The sequence below is a fragment of the Ceratina calcarata genome, unplaced genomic scaffold, assembly GCF_001652005.2.
Source record: "Ceratina calcarata isolate Rehan_Ccalc_2016 unplaced genomic scaffold, ASM165200v1 scaffold54, whole genome shotgun sequence".
NCBI lineage: Eukaryota > Metazoa > Arthropoda > Insecta > Hymenoptera > Apidae > Ceratina > Ceratina calcarata.
In genome coordinates, this window is record NW_017176565.1 from 799724 (window position 1) to 800454 (window position 731).

Genomic DNA, 731 nt, shown 5'->3' on the forward strand with positions numbered 1-731 from the left:
CACATTTTTATAAATTATTTATATTCTACGTTACTTATTTCGTTCTTGTCATTTATGATCGATCTAAGTATGTAGTTTGTCGTCAATATTAATGGAAATGGTCAGACATTTTTATATTACCTGTTGAAAAATAAAGCGATGTACCACTTACCTTAAAGCGTGTCACCCGATGTGTGGTGTGTTGTTCAAGTCAGCCCAGACGTAACACGAGACTAACCATACGAAACGGTCACTTATTATACCCGATATACGCTACGTCCACTGCAAACCGATCAAAAAACACTGACACACCCTCATCGTTGGCATCCCGGCTTGTAAATTTGAAATTCGCGATAGGGATAAAATAGGTCAGTATGTATATTTTTTATTCGCTTCACATTTAGATAATTTAAAATATTAAGTAATAAAAACCAATGTTGTAAAAAAAATAATATCGATCGTTTATCCGGTCAATCGCGATGCAAATTTTTTCTCATCGATAAGTTTTCTTAAAATTGACTGTTGGAAGAAAAACATTTTCAGTGCTTGTCGAGTTCATTAAACGAGTAGAAGAAATCTGTAAATCGCGTCAGATTGGTAACGCAGGATTTGTCTCACCAATGCATGGTACAAATAGTTGTATCACAGACCGGGTGTCTGTGCTTTTATTACAAATAACATAAAATTATCAATTTCTTTATACGATTAAATATGATTACAGGGTTTTTGTTTCTATTATTATTATTCAACCA